General features: G+C 35.6%; 1 pseudogene; it reads left to right on the top strand.

Moving 5' to 3' along the window:
* The first annotated feature begins 2,516 nt into the window (after nt 1-2,516).
* Nucleotides 2,517-20,186, top strand: part of LOC140641034 (arf-GAP with GTPase, ANK repeat and PH domain-containing protein 1 pseudogene) — a 35,551-nt pseudogene continuing 17,881 nt past the window's right edge.

The following is a 20,186-nucleotide window of genomic DNA, read 5'->3' as shown; positions in this document are numbered from 1 at the left end:
CATGCATATTGTTCTCTCTCCAGAGCATTATTTCATTCTTTCTCTTTCTTTTTGATGTTTTTATAAATGTTAGAGTAATAGGACCTTCTATGTATTGTTATAGATCATTATTTAGATTGAGTGAACCTCCCAATGGAAAAGAAATTAGAGTAAGCATGCTCAAATGGCAATAGTAGTGAAAATCTGGTGCCTAGGTGAGCACATCAGCTTCCCGTTCTCCATAGAGCATGGGGTATTACCAAGGCCTGTTTTATTTAAGTGATCTAAATTCAGTATTTTCAAGAATTTCTTCATTTAATTAAATCCTTGCAGTGTTATGCCCACAGTTTAAATTTTAGTGACATTTTTTGGATTTTATTTCCTTATATTTAAAATAAAGATAATATCTTCAAAGTTCCCTTAAGCTCTGCATGGTCCGTACTTAGTTCTCCAGTTATGTTAGCCTCTTGTTTTTTTGTTTTTGTTTTTGTTTTAAAGATTTTATCTATTTATTCATGAGAGACACAGACAGAGAGAGGCAGAGACATAGGCAGAGGGAGAGGAAGGCTTTCTGTAGGGAACCCAATGCAGGACTTGATCCCAGGACTCCTGGGATCATGCCATGAACCAAAGGTAGAAGCTCAACCACTGAGCCACCCAAGCACCACTGTTAGCATCTTGTTATGAGCATACTAATATTCAGCACCCAATGGTAATACCAAAAAACCCCAAAACCCAAAAACCAAAACAAGACCTAAAACAAAAAACCCCAAAAGGTTAGCAATTTTTTTTTCTATTACAGAATAGAGTCAGTTTACAGGAAAAGAATGCCAGGGAGGAAGAAATGTTGGCTGCCAAGGCACAAATACAAGAGCTTCTACACTTTGGTACTAGAACCTTGAACCAGGCATCCTTACCACAATAGGCGTTAATTTAGACTGCCAGTACCATGAAAGGAACGTAGGCACATTGTGGAAAAACTTTCCCATTTAACCTGCATCTATTTTGGATGTGTTAGTTAGAGCTGAAAAGAGTAAGTACTTAAGATGAGAATCTATTGATTTAAGCAGTACCATTCTCATATGTTCTTTTTCTTCCTACTGCTTTCTCATTATTCTCGCCTTTTTATTTGCTCTTCAGACCTCTGTTACTTAATGAGCTCACATCTTCATTGAATTCTCCACCAGGATGCCTATTTCCTGATCCAGGAAAGTTCATTAACATGTACAAATAATAGAGACTCGAGGTAGAAATGTCCATAGCAATGGATTGGCTCCTTGTCACATTTCACAGTCTTTTCTGTTCCTGACCTTTGTACTTCTTTTTGTCTTTAGAGAATGTTCGAGAAGTAGTCTGGAAAGTAAAAAAAGGAAGAAAGAGCTAGAAGGTATTGTGTTAAGGTGTAGTGTCCATCTGAATTTAAGAATGGAATTAAAATTGCAATTAATTAAAGTTGCAATTAATTAAAGTTGAAAATCTTAGTATGTCTAACATTTTTTAAAAGTATGCTTCCCATATTTTGATATTTCAAGTATTAGCAAAATTTAAAAAAAATTTCAGAGCTGGCATGTAGTCATCAACCTTTTTTTTCTTTCCAGGAATGACTATAAGAACTGTGATGAGGATCACAATAAAACTTGCTCATCTGGAGGCACAGAAATTTCAGATTAGTTATAGCAGAGAGGAGAGAATATTAGCATATTACCAACCCAAAGTAATATGCCTAACCAAAAAAATGAGAAAAAGATATAATCATAGCATAATAAAGAACAGTCTTTAGAGTTGAGTAAATTCTTTTTAAAGATTTTCATTTATTTATTTATTTGAGAGAGAGAGAGAGAGAGGAGAGGGAGAGGGAGCACAAGCAAGGGGAGGGGCAGAAGGAGAAGTAGGCTCCCCGATGAGCAGGGAGCCCCATGTGGGACTTGATCCCAGGATCCCGGGATCATGACCTGAGCCGAAGGCAGACACTTAACTGACTGAGCCACCCAGGCGCCCCAAGTTAAATATATTTCTCTCTCTAAAAAAACTCCATATGTGAGTCTTATTTATTTAAAAACTTTTTAAAAATTTTTTTTTATTTTAAAATTTTAACCGAAGGTTAATTTCCATTAACCTATAACCAGATTATGAAGAAGCATCATGGATTGAAGGTGTAAATCACTCCTATTGAGACTTATCTGAGCCTGCTTTTTTTTGGAACTGTTTGCCCAATTACCCAGATTTGCATTCTTTCTGAGGCCCCTCACTTCTTCTTGGCCTGATCTTCAATTGTTGGCACATTTTGCCTTCTTACTTTCCAGGCTCCTTCTCTGTCCTTGGGATGCTAATAGCGATGTTGAGCACCATCACACTGTAGTTCAAGTGATCCATCAGTTTAACCTTGCATCTCCCAAGAACCTTTCCTGAGATACAGCCCCACTGAGCGAGGGTTTAAAGTCAGTTTTTACAAATCACTGTGATCGGTTACTTGCTAAGGTAGGGGAACCTTGACAGCCGTGACGGAATGCTTCTGTGGATAAAATGCAGTGGGGGAAATGGCTGAAGCCATCCTTTTAAATGGAATCAATGTTTGTCAGCAGCTTCACCATCTTGTACCAACATTACAAGGTAGCTAGAACTCAGATAGTTTATGATAAATACCTCTCCTGGGACCTTCTCCTTCTGCAAATATTTTAAAGTAACATTAAGAAGAATAATCTCAATGAACATTATTACTCAATGATAGAAATGTCATTTTGAAACTCTTTTTAGGTTTATCCCAAATAGTTAGCTGAAATTCCTTTTAGAGAGCTATAACAAACAGAATGTATGAAAATAGTTTTTGTAATTTTCTTGCTAAAGAAATGTAAGTGTATAACTATGACATGATGTCTATGTATTTTATTTTCCGTGCATCTTTTTTTTTTAACCAAGTGGCATTGCACTATACTCTCTTTTCTTATTCTTTTTTTGATATTAATCATTTGAGTACTGTAAAACCAGACTATCAAGGGCTTTGCTATTTTCCATTATAAGAATTCTAATAATTAAAACAGAAAAACAATTATGATCATGGCAGACAAACACATCAAGACAAATCTCGGAATGAATTCCAGAAACATTAGGGGACACTTGTATTGCTGCACTTGGAAACTTTATTTAGAGGAAAATTATTTCAGAAATTAGCCCTCCTTCAATCTTCCCCTTAAAAGTAAAAAAAAGTAACAAAAATGATGGCTTGTGTAATCTCAGACAGAATTTCCTTCTTGTGACTGACTTAGAAATTTCTCATACCCTTGCTTGCTGTTTCACATCTAATAGCTAGGAAGTAATTAATTATAGTCATTTCAAAGAAAATGCTTCAAACATTATTCTTTCCTAACTTTTGGCTTACAAAATTGAAGTAGCAATAGCAACAAAGGTATTATTTAAACAGAAGGAGATACAATTTAAAAGATTTTATTAATTTAGTTAATAATTATTTATTGAGTGACTCATATGCTATTCTCATGGTTACTGGAGAGATAGATACATCTAACATACTATCACTCCCCTCAAAGAGCATGGACTATTTTAGAGTTAATGATATTTTGCTTTATTACTCAATTGATTCATATTTATGGATTTAGTACCCACATTCTTCTAGATTTTATTTATTATTATCATTTTTAAAAGATTTTATTTATTTATTTGAGAGAGGGAATGAGTGAGAGAGAGAGCATGAGCTGGGGGAGGAGCAGAGGGAGAGGAAGAAGCAGACCCCCTGTAAGCAGGGAGCCCTATGCGGGGGCTCTATCCCAGGACCCTGAGGTCATGACCTGAGCTGAATGCAGATACTTAACCAACTGAGCCACCTTGGTTCCCCAACATTCTTCTAGATTTCATAGGAGTGACTTAGCTTGGGTCACTTGAAAGCAGAGCTTGAAACAAAGACTTATACAGGTAGTTTATCTGGGGATTACTCTTACAGATCAAGAGAGGATGGAATAGAGAAGAGAAGAATATAAGGGGGGTTACTGCTGTAGGCAATCACTAAAATATCCAATGGAAGGGAGGAAAGAGATGGGGCATTTATAATCCAGTACTGAAGACATAAAACTTCAGTACGCTAAAACTGCAGTGAAGAATATGGGCAGCCATATGACTGAGGAAACAACTGTTCCATGTAAGCCAGTAGTTCTCAACTGGGTTGATTTGCACCCCCTACAGGTGATATTTGACAATATCTAGAGATAGTTTTAATCAAGATGGGAGGGAGAGGGGGTCGAGGAGGGAGGGGAGAAGAATGGGGTGAGAGGGTACACTACTGGCATCTAGTGGGTAGAGGCCAGTGATACTGCTAAACATCCAACAATGCACAAGACCACTGCCCTAATATAAAGAAACATCTAGCACAAAATACCAATTATGTTGTTGTTGAGAGACCCACTCAAACATTTGATATGCCCATGTCACTTGGGAATCTAGTTAAAATGTAGACTGTCTTCAGTAGGTCCAGGGTGGATCCTGACCTGCTTTTTCTAACCAGCTCCTAGATGGTGCTGATGTTGCTGGTCTATGGACCATAGATTAACAGCACTACAGACAGTAAGTATGGTGAAAGATTAGAAAAGTGAGAGACAAATGATAAGTAGAGCAACTTTTCTAAGGGAAAAGTCCTAGACAAGATGACATTCAGGGTGGCTGAGATTTGGTGGATAGGGTAGTAAGGAAAAAAAAAAAAGCAAAAGCAACATGAGTGAAGAAGTCAAGTTGACAATTTTTAGCATAAAATAAGTATGCCTTAGGAATATAGAGAAAGGAAAGAGAAGAGGGTAAAAAAGTACCTGGGTGGGAAGGCTTGTTTCATCCTTAATATTGCTCTGTGGCTGCGCAAATTACACATCCTTTTGGGCTTCCTGTTTCCTCACTTTAAAAAGAATACTTCAGAGTATTGTGTTAGATATTGAACCTGAAAGTGAAATCATGTATGTCAGTTTTGTACTTTCCAGATGTAAATTTCTATTACCAGCCTGCCCAGATTTGATTCTTACCTGCACTTCTTATTCTGTGACCTAGAACAATGCTTTTCTGGTTTTTACAATTTTGTCAAACAGGAGTTCAGTAAAAAATCAGTTTCCATACGGGATGGTATTTTACAAACTACTGCTCATAGATAGTTAGCATTTATTCATTTCTTATTATGTGTCACTGTTACAAGTACTTTACATGTATGACATTTTAAAGTTTCCATCAGTTACTGGATGCAGGTAATTACTGTGATCCCCATTTTACAGACAAGAAACTAAGGTTATATAACTTACCCAATGGCAAATAGTCAGTAAATGGCACAGCAATGGTTTGGACTCAAGCCTTCTATCACAGTGTGTTTTTAGCAACTATGTTACTGGGGTTTTCTTAAACATCGGTATTCTAGCTTTTGTTTCCTACAAAAATTTTGCTGTGTGAACTGGCTTGCTCGAGAAGCTTCAGCATTTTCATAGTTTCAGACTAGAGAGGATTCAGCAAAGGGACTTCTTGTTGGATCTTTGAAGTTTTTCCACCTATGGGGGAGAGACATCTCCCTGGACTCTTCTAGATTGATTGCTCTTTATTTGTATTTTTCACAATATTAAGAGTCCACGGAAGTAATAGTAGGTATGTACAACCTCACCTCAATCTTTCCGAATGTCTAATGTACACCATATATTTACCCTGTAATAATATAGCACCAGACTGCAAAAATATCAAGATTGCATGTTTTTGAATGGAATTATAGAATAGACTCTGAATATATATCCCATTACTATTAATATAATAATAATAATAATAATAGTAATAATTCTTAAGAAAGTTTGGGAATCATTGGCCTATAATATTGTCCATGTCTGTCATGATTAGGTCAAACCCAAACACATATATAATGTTTCACTCTATGAAAATCTGTATTTTCATTAAACAGAATCTCTAGTTTCCCTGCCTCTTAAGGACATTTTTGGTTCATCTGAGAAAAACCATCTAAGCTAACAACCTCTTTTAACTCAGGCCGTTTTGAACTCTGTCACACACTCCTGTGCCTCCATCTTTACTCCCCAGGAAATGAGGAGTGTGTAGGTTTTTTGTTGTTGTTGTTGTTGTTTTTTATTTGTTTATTTTTTTGCAAGCAAGTTTTTTTATTATTTATTTTTGTGCTTGGGCAGAACGTGACATTGCTGATTTCTCATTTTTAATATTCTCTGAGGGGGATGTGGGTGGGAGAAGAACATACCCAGGATTTTTTTTGTTGTTGTTGTTTAAATGAATGTGTCATAAAATTCTGTTGTGACAGATTTTAAACAAGTCCCTGTAACTGGGTGAAATGAAGTGACAACAAGGGAAGACTGGACAGAAACACATCAGCTCCGTGAATTTCTTTGTATCTGTTGCCTTTGTCTTTCCCACTGAGTTGAAATATTTCTCCCATGGAGCCTGTGATGCTTGCCGAGTGGAAGGTCTCTGGCACTCCAAAGCAATATCCCCCAACAGCCTCCAGTCCCTAAAGAAGAGGCAATTACAACCCCTCTTTCCTGGGAGGTGTCAGTCGTGAAGGCAAAGGAGCCTTTGGAGATGGGTTGGAGTGTGTCAGTCATTCAAAGAGTAAACTCTGGCATTGAACAAATGGTGTGTTCCTGCATGCAGTGCCAGCAGGCAGCTTCCGGCTACAAACTCTTTTTGCAGGGATAAAAGTCTTCCTAGTGGAGCTCTAGCAATTCTAAATATTTCATGCCTGTGCTCGAACAAAAAGTTGCCATGGGAAGGCTGGCTTGAAGATGTATTACTGGCTTGGTATTTTCCAAATTAAAGTCTCTCATTAGCTTGTCCTTCTCTGCCCCTTTCTCACCCAAGTCGGAAACTCCAACTGCAAGCATTCTTCAGAAATTACAGTTCCTGTCTTAGGTATCTCCTCTATTGAAATTTGTCAGCTCTGCCTTCTGAGTCCTGCTAAAGATCTATCACACATAACAGGGGAGGAAGCAGAAGCTACTATATCTTATGAAGTGTTCAGAAGTATTTGTGGAAATCAAGTTGTATTAGTGATCTTATTATGTAACTACCCCAAAACTAAATGGCCTAGAAATTGTGAATATTTATTATCTCTCACACTTTCCGTGGGTCAGGTTTTCAGATAGGGCTCACAAGGGATACCTTTGTTCTGAATGTCTAGCCTCAGGAGGAATACTGGAAGACTAAAGACTGGAATCAACTAACGGCTCATTTACTCATGTGTCTAGAGTTGATGCTGGCTTTTGGCCAAGAAGTTGGCTAGGCTGAACACATGGCTTCAGCTTCCTCCCAGCAAGTGACTGGATTTCAAGGGCAAGTGTCTCAAGAGAGACACTGATTTTTATGACCTATGGAAGCCATACAGGGTCACTTCTGACACATCTTAGTGGTTAATGCAGTTACAAAGTCTGCCCACGTTCAAAGGAACCTTGACATGAAGAGAGGTCAATAGCCCATTGTGAGAAGAACCTCACATTATTGGTGAGATCTTCATTACAAAATACAATCTGTTTCTCAAGTGCATTTGAGAAAAGTTAAACTAATTGGTACTTTGGGAGTATTGTCTGTGCTTCCTAGTTTGTTTGGTCACAAAAATCATAAACTGATGGAAACTGCTCACTTGTTATAATTTATCATATCTACATAATGATTTGTAATATGTCAGTTACTTTTATACTTAGTATTTTAAGTTTCATTTGAACTTGGTAAATCAAGAATATTTACCTACACATTACAAATAAGGAAGTATAAATATCCTAAAATCACCCAGATTTTTAATGGCAGATTTGGGAGCAGAATCCAGCTTCTCTAACTCCCTGGACCATTGTTCTTTTCATCAGAATTTGTAACATCTACAATTTGTAACATCCTCAACAAGTGAACATTTGTTGAGTACTTTCCTTGATGGAGGCACAGTGGTAGATACTGAGTGAATCAAGATGGATATGACATAGTCTCTCACTTCAGAGAACATGTAGTCACAGGGAGAAGGTAAACACACAAACACATGCATTCAAAAGAGCAGGACAAGTGTAGAGGTGCAAGTAGGCAAAGGTGTTGTTTGAGTACCACTTAATTTCATTTTGGGATTCAGGGGTGACTTTCAGGGGGATAAAATATTTAAGCTTAAATTTCATTTCTCTCAGTTCACTAAACTAGACAGCTATGGGGCAAGGCACATTGGGTACTTAAATTTCAATAAATATACTTTAAGATAATATGTGTCTAACATGATCTATATGGTAAGGCAATTGCCTTTTCCTTTTGTCCTTCAAAAAATTTATATATTTGTAATGTCTTGATTGTGGGTATGTCTTACTTCTCTTGCTACTTTGAGTAGTATCTTAAAATATTGCGGTTTCTAAGTGGTTGTTGCTAGTATATAAGACTCTCAGTGTTTTTCTTGCACAGATCTTTTATACAATATTCCTGCTGAGCTTTTTCTACCTTCTCGGGTAGGATGCTTAGCTTATTGATTTTCAGCTTTCCTCTTCTCTTAATGTATGCATTTAAATGCTATGTATTTACCTTTCATTATTGCTTTAGTTACATCCCACAAGTCAGATATTTAGTGATTTTATTTTTACATAGTTCTGTATATTATAATTTCCATTCTGAACTCTTCCTGAAAACAATGTATTTTAAAGAAGAATTTCTTTAATGCCACACACACAAATTATAAATTGGTTCTGTTTCTTTGGAGAACTTTGAGAGAATATTTGGTAATAATTTTTATTATTTTTCTATAATACTGGATTCAATTTCCTAATATTTTAGTGACAATTTTTATTTTATGTTAGGTTTTGGTATCAGGGTTATACTGGTCTCATAAAATGAGTTGAGGAGTGTTCCCTCCTTCTGTATTACCTGAAAAGATTAGTATAAGGGTTGTAGTTCTTGAAATATTTGACAGGACTCACAACTAAATCCACCTGAACATGGAGGTTCTTTTGCAGAAAATTTTTAATTACATAGTCTTTTTTTAAAACAGTATAATGGCTGTTCAGATTTTTTATTGTTTTTGACTCTGTCTTGGTAAATTTAATTTTTTTATGGAAATGTTTCCATTTTATCTAATTTCTTCTATAGACTGTCATAAAGTTATATTATTCCCTTATTTTCCATTTAATTTCTGTAGGGTCTGCGTTTCTAATCTGTAATTCATTCTTCATATTGATAATTCATGTTTTTTCTTTTTTTCTCTTGATCAGTGTTTCTTGAGGTTTATCAGTTTAAATAATCTTTTTTTGAGAGCCAACTAGTTTGATTCTGTTATTATCTTTATTATTTCCTTTTTTATACTTTCTTTTTGTCAAAATTTCCTTTTTTCCTTCTTGAGCTAGGCATTTTAATACTTAACCTTTTCTCTTTTCTAATAAGCATTTAAAGGCAAAAATTAAGTGAAATAGGTGAAGGGGATTAAAAGTACACTTACATGATGAGAACTGAGTAATGTATAGAATTGTTGCATCACTGTGTTGTATAGCAGAAACTAATATAATACTATATATTCGCTACACTGGAATTAAAATAGAAAAAAAGCAAAAGTTTTCCTGTAAGGGCTTTCTCTGCATTCCCCAAATTTTGATACATTATGTTTCCATTATGATTCATGTTTAAATATTTTCTTTTTTTTTTTTTAATTTTATTTATTTATGATAGTCACACACAGAGAGAGAGAGAGAGAGAGAGAGAGAGGCAGAGACACAGGCAGAGGGAGAAGCAGGCTCCATGCACCGGGAGCCTGACGTGGGATTCGATCCCGGGTCTCCAGGATCGCGCCCTGGGCCAAAGGCAGGCGCTAAGCCACTGCGCCACCCAGGGATCCCGTTTAAATATTTTCTAATTTCCTTTGTAATTTCTTCTTTGACCTGTGAGTATTTAGAAAGGTATTGCTTGATTTCTAAGTATTTGGGGATTGTCTAGATATTTTATGTTTTTCTTTTTATTTATAATGTAACTAATGTGATTAGAGAATATAATCTAGATGATTTTAATTCTTTGGAAGTTTTTTGAGATTTGTTCTGTGACTCCAAATATGGTCTTGGTGAACATTTTTGTTTGCCTTAAAGTAATATACGGTTGACCTTTGAACAAACAGCATTAGGGATACTAACAGCCTCAACCCTCTACCTCTGAAAACTTAGGTATAACTTTTGACTCCCCAAATACTTAACTACTAATAGCCTGTTGTTGACTGGAAGCCTTACCAATAAGATAAACAGACGATTAAGCCATGTTTTGTATATGTATTATATACCACGTTCTTACAATAAGGTAAGCTAGAGAAAAGAAAATTTTATTAAGAAAATCATAAGGATAGGGATGCCTGGGAGATTCAGCAGTTAAGCGTCTGCCTTTGGCTCAGGATGTGATCCCGGGGTGTGGGATCGAGTCCCACATGAGGCTCTGTGCGGGGAGCCTGCTTCTCCCTCTTCCTGTGTATCTGCCTCTCTCTCTGTGTTTCTCATGTATAAATAAATCAACTCTTAAAAAAAAGAAAATCATAAGTTATAGTATGATACTGTTTTGAACAAAATTCCAAATATAGGTTGATCCACACAATCCAAACCTGTGTTGTTCAAGGGTCAGTAGTATATTCTTCAGTGTTTTGGGTGTAATGTTTTATAAATCTCAATTATATCTAGCTGGTTGAAAGTATTTGGATATTTTATATTGTTTTGATTTTTGTCCATTTGTTTTTTAAATTACTAAAAGCAGGATGTTAAAATCTCTAACTATAATTGTGGGTTTCTCTCTTTTTTTTTTTTCCCCTTTAATTCTGTTGGTTTTCCTAGTCTAATTCCCTGTTACCATTTTGCTATTGTATAATATAGGCTTCTGGGTGAATTTTATTGCTACCACCATCCCTACACCACTTAATCTGTTTTGTTATGAAATTATTACATATCAAGGTACTGATTTCTCTATGAACCCAAGTAGGCTGAGTGCTTTTTCAATCCCATACTTGCAGTGATATAAGGTTTATTTTATGGTCATGTCACAATCCAATGTATGTTGCTAAGAAAAGGGTTCTTACCTACACAGTCATTCAGGACATTAGCTTTTTCTTTGAGTACCTTCTCACTACTTCATTACATGAGAGTCACCAGGGATTTCTTGAATCTGGCTAATAAAAGAGGGGGAAAAAAAAGAGGGAAAAGAATGAGTAATATTGTAGACACGCTGTTTTTAGTCTGGGACTTGAAAGGGTGTATTTCCCTTTTTGCCTATATTCTTTGGGAACTCAGTTACCGAGCCATTCTAATTGGAGGAAAAAGTTGAGGAATGTGGACTGGTTGTGTGACCAGGAAGGAGGAAATGCATTTTGGTGCTATGTAGCATTACCTCTACAACATACTCTAGTTCCACCAAGATCAGCCCAATATTGTGTTTAAGTTATGCAATATAATATTTTATTTCATTCTAAGTACTGAAACAAAAATAAAGTTTAATATAGTGGGTTGCATAATATATTGAATTTCTGCTCACATAAAATGTCATATCTTCCATTACCTTGGTTGAAAATGATTATCCTCATCTCTGTCATTTTATGGCTTTTGCTTTGAAACTCGATAAAAATATTTGCTATGGTCCTTCTAATAGTAAGAAGTTGTGGATTCATCTTTCTCTTTCCCTCTAGGTATGGAACTCCTTGAGGTAAGAGAATTATGTATTATTAATCTTTGTATCCCCACAAGTGCCTAATGCAGGGCTTCTTCACATTTGGTTCACAGGCAAGAATACACGTCTGTTGAACTGAATTGAGAGAAAATTATAATTCAAGGAGCTATCAAGAAGTTTGCAGACTTTCCATTTTTATAATTTGATCTCCTCATTTTACTGTTCTAGAAACTGAGGATCAGAGAAATTATAGGCTATACCCACGCTTATAGATCTAGTGAAATATTTTAACTGGAACTAAAACCCAGATGTTCAGCTTGTAGTTGGTGGTGTTATTTTAATTAACCAATTTGACCATGATTATTGCTTCTCAGTTGAGGTACAACAATTAAAATTACATATTTAAATAGTTAAAACTTTTGTTGAAAATACCTCTGTTAAAAACTATCATTGCATTTTCATTAATGTCATTTATGTGTCTCAAAGTATGTTTCTGTACAGCTTTTTGAAGGTTATTTTCATTTTGGCACACTGGTAGATAGGAAAAATATATGCCAAAAAGGGGCAGCATGATATCATCTTGGAAACAAAGAAGCATAAATTGTGTGCATCAGGCATAAGCTGAAGCTTAATTTTCACACTTGAGAAAAACATATTACATGAATTATTAAAATAATTTCCTTATCTGGTTATGAGAGTTAAAACTGAATCTCATGTTTTTTTTCAAGACAATATATAATGGGCAGAAATTGCTGAAATAAGTTAGCCATTTCACTTTGACTTAATGTGATGGTTAAGTTTATGTTGACTTGACTGGGGCCACAAGGTGCCCATACATTTGATCAAACATTTTTCTGAGTATGTCTGTGAAGGTGTTTCCACGTGAGATTGAAATTTGAAGCAGTGGACTGAGTAAAGCAGATTGACCATCCTAATGTAGATGGTCACCATCTAATCAGTTGAAGGCCTGGATGGAACAAAAAGGCTGATCCTCCTGAAGTAGTAGGGAATTCCTCCTGCTTGACTATTTTCAGGCTGGGACATAATTTTTTTTCTTGTTTTTGGACTTGAATTGAAACACTGGCTCCTCCTGGGTCTTAAGCCTACTTGGTCTCTGGGCCAAATCTATACCATCAGACTTTTGTGTTCTCAGGCCTTTGGACTTGGACAGGACTATACCACCAACTTTTCTGGGTCTCCACCTTACCAAATGAAGATCTTGGAACATGTCATCCTCCATAATCACATGCGCCAATTCTATCTATCTATCTATCTATCTATCTATCTATCTATCTATCTATCTATCATCTGTCTATATCTATCTATCTATCTATCTATCTATCTATCTATCTATCTATCATCTGTCTATCTCAGAGTTTCAGGGTTCTCCAGAGAAACAGAATCAATAGGATATGTGTGTATCAATTATAATTAATAATTAAAGCTTTGAACACTTTGTTGTAAAACATGTTTACCCATCAAACAGTGCTACAAGAGGGGCAACATGTCTAGGTTTGCTCAGGTAATAAAGAGTTAATTGAAACTTTCTAGATAAATACATATGGAGAAATTATAATTGGGGTGCTTCCAAAAATAGCAATGCTCATGTTTAGAATTCTAAATAAAAATATAATTACTAAGTAATTCCTCTTGATTAGCACCTCTGTTCTCATGATGAGCTAGGATTCTGTGATAATGTTAGAAGAATGATACTTAGTCAAAAGTTCAAGTGATATGCCACAAGTATAAGCAGTACAATCCGGATCTCTTCAATTAAGTATATTTAACAGCAAGTGGAAGCTTATTTTTTTTTCCACAGAAATAGAATAAAGGCTTTCCTGATGATAAAACTGATTGTTTTCTTAGCAGTGTATCCAAAACAAAAACCTTACCCTGACCCTGATGTCTAGTGTTTTATTCTTCCATATAACATGTTGAGAAAGTTACTGATAAATAACCGCTTTCCTTAAGAATATTAGATTGTTCTTGTGTATTATAGCAAGGAGTTACACTATTACTCATGAGCAACAAATATTTTCAATATATTAAGAGAAAATTACCATTTTCAAGCCATGTTGTTGAGTTTGCATGTGTGTTTTTCCCAACTCCAGGTAATTGTGAGTTGGATTAACACTGACATTATCATTTTAGCATAGATAGACCTGACCATAATGGACAATGTATTGATTAGCCTGAGAGTATGATTGAAATTTTTTTTAAAGACTTGGTCAGCCCTAGGTTTATTGTATCCTGTTAGAATGAGAAGACTCAGCATGCTGTTTCGAAGGTCAAGTCTTATCTGATTTCAGTACATCTTTACTTCTGGAATCTTAATAGAAGAAAGGTTTTTTCTTTTCTTTTCTTCTTTTTTTCTTTTTCTTCCCTTCCCTTGCCCTCTGTTCCCTTCCCTTCTCTTCTTCACTTAGGTAGGTGCACCATGGGAAATTTACTCCTGTGAAATACGTGCCTTCCAAATTACCAGGTACCTTTAGAGACCCAAATCCTGTTGACTTTTCTGAGCTTTCCTGAGAATCAAAGACAATGCTATTTCCCTTTTATTTCTTTCATGTCAAATGTCATTCATGTCAAACAGTTCATGTGTAATTACTTATAAATAACTTATCACAAATTTGAACAAATAACTATAAGCCTAGAAGTCAAAATAAAATATTCAACCCACATACATTTATTGATCAGCTAATATATGGCTGGAAACAATTTTGGCCCTGGGAATGCTAAGTTGAATAAGACTTGTTTCTTGATTTTTAAAAACATGGCACTATGTTTTGTGATTACTACTTTAAATAATGGTGAAGTAATTTGCTTAGAATAATCCTCGCAGAGATAAGATTTACAAAATCCAGAAATAAGGTATTTGTATGTATATGTGTATATATATTTACATATCTATATTTATATATATTTATTTATATGTACTGAGCAACTTGAAGGCAACAGACAATGACTAACACCAGGCAAAAATAGCAGAGGATATTAGGTTTGAAAGATGAAATGTAACAGGTGAGGCTTGCTATTTTGAAGTTCTTTGCTTGTGTGTATGCTCAAACCTACAGAAGCTTCTAAAGGCAAAAAGCTAATGTCTTGCTGCCTTGAATCAGTGAACAGAGTCTGAGGGAGGAAAATAGCCTTAAAGTTTAGGAGAAATCCTAGAAGGAAAAGATACAAAGTGATTTGGGCCTCAAAACTGCATTGAAAATCTGCTGAAATACTGCTAAACTGTCTAAACTGTGTGGCATCATTGGAGAAAATTCTACGGAGCCCAAAAAAGAATAGCAATAAGCAAACAAATATAGGGTCTGTAAGTTGAAAGACATGAAGAAATGTCATATTATGGTCTCTAGTAGGGAACAGAATTTGGAGTTTGAATATAGGCAAGTTATCTGGTTCTAGAAGAAAAAAATGATCACTCATCACAGTAACATAGCAGTATCTACTTTCTACAACTTATTATCCATAAAACCTAGCTTATGAAAAAAATGTGAAGAAACAAAAATGTGACCCCCCTCCTCAGGAAAAAAGCTATAATATAATTTGATTTTTCAATAACCTGAATGATACGATTAGCAGAAAAGGATTTAAAGCAGCTAGTATAGATATTTTTAAGGACATAAAGGAAGATATATGTGTGATGAATAAAATGATGAAGAATCTCAGCAAAGGAATAAAACCTAAATAAAAAAGATATTCTAGAGCTTACATATACAATTGCAATATACAGTAACTACATATTGAAATAAAGAAAAAGTACATATATTTGAAGATGGATTAATAGAAAGTATCCATGTGAAGAATAGAAAAAGGATTGAGGTAAAATGAACAGAGCCTTAGAGATATGTAAGCAATACTAAGTGGTTTGACATATAGGACACTACAGTTCCAGATGGAGAGGGGAAAGAGAATGGGATTAAAAACAAAATAGAATCTAAGTCCTACATGGTAGACTTTCATGAATAAATACATAGCTTCAGGGACTGAGCAAATGCATTATCTAACTACTTGCTTTAAAAAATCATGGTGCATAATTAGGTGAACATATAAGGATCTTGGGATGGTGGGTGGGGTCTGGTAATGTCTGATTCTTCAGAATATAAAAGTGGAAATACCGGGTGCTGTGGAGAATGCCTTTGGTTAATTTCATGGTTCTGAATAATTGACTCCTCTGTTTTTATCCTGATTTTCCAGTGACCAGCTTTATTTTTCCTCTCATGTTCTATTTCTGAGGCCTATGCTGGGTGCCAAAATAGAAGTGTACCATTAATTATTGAGTAGCATTAGCTATCTGGTCAATAGAGTGACATTCAAATTGCACCAGGTTGACACACTTGACACTTGGGTCAAGGACTTACAAAACAAAATGAGTTAAATATGGAGCAGGAACACTGTGTAAGAACAGACCCTGATAGGAAAAAGAGCCAAATATGATGACTCACTTCCTTCACAGTAAAGACCTGAGATCCTTAGATAAATTTCAGGAGTTATTATTTAAGCTCTGGACATTTCAAGGTGCGTGTAAGTGAGCCCTGGAAAGATATGGTTAATCTGAGAGTCTTCTTTCCTCCAGCTCTGAGCAAAATAAAAAACTGAGGGTAATGGCAGACTTTATAAATGTATGTTGTTGTTGTTTTTAAAGATTTTATTTATTTAGGGGATCCGTGGGTAGGTAGCTCAGCAGTTTAGTGCCTGCCTTTGGCTCAGTGCCTGATTCTGGAGTCCCGGGAACGAGTTCCACGTTAGGCTCCCTGCGTGGAGCCTGCTTCTCCCTCTGCCTGTGTCTCTGCCTCTCTCTCTCTCTCTGTCTCTCATGAATAAATAAACAAAATCTTTAAAAGTAAAAAAATATTTTATTTATTTATTTGAGAGAGAGACAGAGAGAGTGCACAAGTAGGGGGAGCAACAGAGAGAGAGGAGGCAGGCTCCTCACTGAGCAGGGATCCCTATGCAGGACTCAATCAAAGGACTCTGGGATCATGACCTGAGCCCAAGGTAGATGCTTAACCGGCTGAGCCACTCAGGCACCCCATGTAGGGTCTTTTAATGGTACCTGGATGAATATAGGATAACTGAAAGTTCTGGAGAGAGAGCACACATTTGCAAGAAAGAAGAGGAAAAATAATGTTGTGAAGGAGAGTGCTTTTGTTTTTGTGTTTGATGAGTTCATACATCTGTGGCGTAGTTCTTTTTAGATACATTCTAATGATAAATTTAAATAAAGTCCAAGGGAGCCCGGGTGGCTCAGCGGTTTAGCGCCGCCTTCGGCCCAGGGCGTGATCCTGGAGACCGAGGATCGAGTCCTGTGTTGGGCTCCAGGCGTGGAGCCTGCTTCTCCCTCTGCCTGTGTCTCTGCCTCTCTCTCCCTCTCTCCTCTCTGTGTATTCTAATGAATGAATAAATAAAATCTTAAAAATAAATAAATAAATAAATAAATAAATAAATAAATAAATAAATCCCAATATTTTGTGGCGCATTTTGTGTGCAGAAAAGAAAGTGAAGAAAAGAAAAATTTCATGCATGGTAGAGTGAAAGTAACACTTAAAGCCAAGTAACCCTAGTCACATACCTGTCTTTTCCCTAATCAAAAACTATGAGTAAGACTTTGGGTAATCATATCCTTTCTCTAAACTTACATTCTTTGTATATAACATAAGAGTTTCTTTAGTCTCTTTCAGTTTTGTGAAAGATACAGAAGAAAAACACATTATGTTATTTTCCATAGAGAGAATCATGTAAGTATTCCAAGGACCACTTCTTCTCTTATGTGGCCACCAATACTACTATTCTATATTTAAGCAAAAACATATAGCTAAGGTCTAGTACTTTATATAGTACTTATATAGTACATATAATAAGGTATGTTTGGATAATCCTGTAATTATCTGGTAAACTGAATGTTTGAGGAAGAAGCAAAGTACTTTTAATAACAGAGAGCCCAAGGAATTTGAAGAGATACTGGGGAATTTCTTTTCCTTTTCACTCTACTGCTCTGTTATTTCTTTAAAGGCCTGAGTCCTTATTTATTCATTCTACAAATATTTATTGATCACTGACTACATACTAGGCACCGTTTTAGTAGCTGTAAATAGAACAGAAATCCCTATAGCTTGAGACTTATTCCCTTTTGTGACTTGTCCCTGTTTAAGTTACTAGTTGATTCACTCTTTTTAAAGGAAAATAAATTCTAGTATTAATACATACAAATGGGAGAAAATTATTCAATGTGGAATAAAGAAATGGTCTGCCTGGGAAATAAAATGGTGGCAGACAAATCTGCCTGCAAGGAATCTAAGAGGACATAATTCTACAAGTCCTGCATCACATTTTGTCCCTGTAGGTGGAAAGAGCCAACATATTCAAAGCCCAATCCATCCAAAGTCACCCATTTTTATATAAAGCCATCTAGCCCAGACACAACCGTCATATGTTACAATTTTCCCTGCCAAAAAACTAATTGGCTCAGGCTGACTTTGAATTCATCCCAGAATTACACAAAACTTGCTGAAAGGTTTGTCTACCTCAAGAAAACTTTTGATAAACCCAGTTCCAAGTTTCAGATTTTTACAAAAACCTGAAACCAAGCAAGAATTTCTTGGTTTCCTGTTTAGTGTGGAGATACTGCAAGCTCTAATTATGAGGCCTAAAGGGAACACAAGGAAAGAGAGACACAAAAGGAGAAATCTCTGAGACAGGTAATTAAAGAGAAAAAAACACATCAGGAAAACAAACAAGAATCAGTAGCTTGGCTGAAATTGTAAAGTTATTAATAATATATTTATTAAACTGTTTATATGGTTTAATGCCACTTAACAGGTCTGCATTTCTGGGTGCATTTTATTGTTAAATGTTAGGAATTTGTAGAATGAATGCCAAACCTATACAGAGATTGATCCATAAATAGAAAATACAGACCAAAGCACTCTCTCTTCTTCCCTCAACCCTGTAAAGTTTCATATTTCCCCCCTTTTAGTGACATTCAAAGATGCATTAGCATAAAATGGAAAAATAATTCATTTGAAAAATGGTGTTTGAATCATATATATAGCATACCACACAGTCGAGATTTAAATGATCAAATTACTTTGTCTTTGGATGATTTAATCAACAAAATCAGTCCCAATATTTGATTAATTTTTTTTAAATTCAAAATGTGCCAAGTAATCAGATTGTGTTGTTAGGTATTCCCTCACCCATCTTTAGTTTTAGGTCAAGGTACATCAAGAGAGTCAACTCTGATAGCTTTTGTTCTTGACTTTGACTTTGTAAGATCTTTTAAATTTGAAGACAATTGAACTGTTTTTATTTTTAAGTCAGGGAGTTTATTTCCTGTAAGTGTTATTTTGATGCTGAAGATCCTTTCTGTTGAAATGGAAACATCTGTGAATATGTTTTTAATTCATTAATTAAGTAGATCTGCCCCTTCCTAGGAGGTATATAAACTCAAGGATATATTCACTTAACACAAGATGAGAATAGTCTAGAGGATAAAATCAGATGACAAATTATGTTGAACATTACATGGTTTAAGCAAAATTTAAAGAAGGTAAGAAGGGGTAGTATAACAGGATAGTTGCAGTTTAGCTGGGTGGTTAAGGTTACATAGGGCTTGGAAGGGAGTGATTAAGATGCTAAGTCAAGAAAATGACAGGATCAAAGGAAAGTACTAAGGAGGAAGACAAATTGATAAGAACATATTTACTGGAGTTATTTTCTCTTGCTTAGGATGTGAATGAATTGCCCAGTAGACTACATTTGATACACTTGGTAGGATAGGGGGATCCATTGTTGGTTTGACAGCAAAGCATGAAAAATTTGTAGTCAATTTATCTTTGTTTTGTTTGTCTTTTAGAAAATAAAAATGTGACTTTGAGGTGCCTGGATGGCTCAGTTGGTTGATCATCTGACTCTTGGTTTTGGCTGGGGTCATGATATCAGGGTCATGACATGTCAGCTTCTGCACTCATGGAGGATTCTGCTTGACATCCTTTCCCCTTCTCTCTCCCCGCCATCTGCACACTCACTTTCTCTCTCAAATAAATAAACAAATAAATAAATCTTAAAATTGTGTGTGATTTTTGATGATACATGCCAAAAGAGACAGGTGGAAGCAGGAGATAAATATAACAGGCAGTAAAGAGCTCTCACTCTGATGTATCACTGTCCACATTTAAGCTGCTTCTAATAATTAGTGGCTGTGTGGCCATAGGGAATTTATTTTATCATTCACATGAAAACATGGACATAATCGCAGCACAAATCTCATGGGATTTTTTTTATGAGGAATTAAGTTGTTAATAGATGTACAATCCTTTGTTTATGGAATGTACCTATATCTTTGTTATTATAATTAAATCCTTATCTTGAATCAAATAACTTGGTTTTAGTTGTTACAGCTATCTACTCTAAAGCAAGTCACTTAACCTCTTTATCTCTCTTCTCTCAAAAGTAAAGTAGGGATGGTAGTAGTAGTACTTACTGCAAGGAGGATCAAAGAATTAATGTATGTGGCAGCACACTGTAAATTAGAAAGCACTATACCAATATATATTTTCCACTGCTATTGACTT

This window comes from Canis lupus, chromosome 10 (genome assembly GCF_048164855.1).
Source record: "Canis lupus baileyi chromosome 10, mCanLup2.hap1, whole genome shotgun sequence".
Taxonomy (NCBI): domain Eukaryota; kingdom Metazoa; phylum Chordata; class Mammalia; order Carnivora; family Canidae; genus Canis; species Canis lupus.
Note: the sequence above shows the minus strand (reverse complement) of the source record. Positions and strands in the feature narration are given on the sequence as shown.